Source organism: Gavialis gangeticus, unplaced genomic scaffold (assembly GCF_001723915.1).
Source record: "Gavialis gangeticus isolate Ggan-Ray unplaced genomic scaffold, GavGan_comp1, whole genome shotgun sequence".
NCBI lineage: Eukaryota > Metazoa > Chordata > Crocodylia > Gavialidae > Gavialis > Gavialis gangeticus.
In genome coordinates, this window is record NW_017729026.1 from 48,414,200 (window position 1) to 48,416,326 (window position 2,127).

The window sequence follows — 2,127 nt, forward strand, 5'->3', positions numbered from 1 at the left end:
CCCCCCCCCCCCCATTTGGTTACATTCATTTAGAAGTAATATGCCTAGAATATTACCGTCATAGCCCCACTAAAAATAAAGTATCCAAGCTAATTTATACCAGCTAAGGGGCCATTCCATTGTGAGTACGTTTATATAGTTATGTAATTATTTGTACATTGTTTAGTGCAGAAACAGTTACTGCAAGGGTAGGCAGTGAAGTGAATATTTCTTAGAACATGTATCTACTTTCGAGGGACTCCCTGGTAATAACAGATAGGTCAAAAGTCCAGCAAATCACAATGCAGTCCATATGCTTCACAAAATAAAATCTTCTTAAACATTATTGATATCACCTTGTTACTTTGTGCATGCAAGCCAGATAATTAACTGTGATGTGCCTCTATCTCAGTTGGGGATAAATAAAACTAAGGATTTGATATATCATCATTAGTAAGCAATTAACCTGTTAAAACTATGTCATGCCCCTGTAATTCACAAGCTAAAGGGATCCTGTATTTAGATATCTAGTCCTTCTAAAGCAACAGGGGTCAGTTGCCTCTGCAGTGAGAATCCTCCTCCCTTTCCCCCTGCCACTATACACATAGGAGAGAACATGATCCAGGGGTGGAAAGGAATCAGAAAACCTGGGTTGACTATGGCTTCTCTTGAACCTGCCAGTATCCACCAAAAATGTGACTGGGGCTAGAGGGAGATTTGAACACACACCACCAGTCAGCCATGCAAATGAAGAAATAGTTTTAATAGGTCCCTTGGGTCTAATCTCCAAGGAAGCTGAATATGAAGGGGAGAAGAGCCTTGTTGAAAAATGAAGTGCCTTTATATGTTTGACCCCAGACTCTCCCCCCACCCCCTCAGAAAAAAACAACTTGATTCTAATGTTGCCCTGTGGGGTAAGGCCAACTCTCAGGATATCAAGATTGTGCTGTTAGACAGGAGGGTGTAACATAATTGCACATATACAAACACACAAATCAATCAGGTGCATACACATGCACACTACCAGCTCAGGCACATATACATCCAAACCAGCCTAGGCACATGCATACCTATTACCAATTCAAGCACATACACTATACACCCCAGAAGTTAGACACAGATCACTAATTCATATATCATGCACACAATGCCATATATACATATATATATACACACACACACACTAGCAACTCAGATACACACGTTCAAAATAACTAATTTAGGTTCATGCACACCTATCACCAGTTTAAGCCCATACATGCTACACACACCAAATTTAGACAGAATCAGTTACCAGTTACTAACACCTGCACATTCAATACACATATGTGGATTACTAATTCATATACCACACACACACACAATTATATCTATGTATATATATATGTGTATTCACTAATTTACTAATTTACACACATACCACCCACCTACACATACACACAAATGAGTTCCTAAGTTGGGTATTGTGATATGTATGTATGTATGTATGCATGTATGTGCTTGGTGTACTTGGGATACCTGGGGAAAGGTTAAGGTAAAAAAGTAAAGGTGTAGAGAGTTAAAGTTAGCAGGACTGGGATTAGAACTGGTAGACTACAGGGGCCTGGGCTGAAGAACTGAGGTTCAGGGGTAACTTTAGGTTAATCGATCTTAACTGATTAAAAGACAATGCCCAAAGCCTGCAGAACAGGGAAACATGCTGGCATAGAGTCTGGGACTGGAGTCAGAACTACGGGGGAGCTGAAAATGTATATGGGGAGGGGGAAAAATGGAACTAAGGGAAAGTGTGAGTGTTAAAGAGGGGCTCTGGATGTGGGGAGTTAAAGGATGGCTCTGGAGCAGCTAGAGAAGTTGCAGGGAGCGGCAGTAGGTGCTGGGAGCTGGAGAAAGGCTCCAGCTGCTGGAGAAAACTGAAGGACAGCCATGAGGAGCTGGGAAGCTGTGGTGGGGGGGTGACTACAGAAGGTGCGGGGGAAGTCTGAAAACAGCAGAAAATCACAGGAAAAGCAGTAGGTGGCAGGGCATCAAGAAAGCACAGAAAGGCAGCAGAAAGTCACAGGGAAAAGGCAGTAGGTGCTGGAAGTTGGAGAAAGGCTCCAGCTGCTGGAGGAAACTGCAGGACAGCTAAGAGGAGCTAGGAAGCTGCAG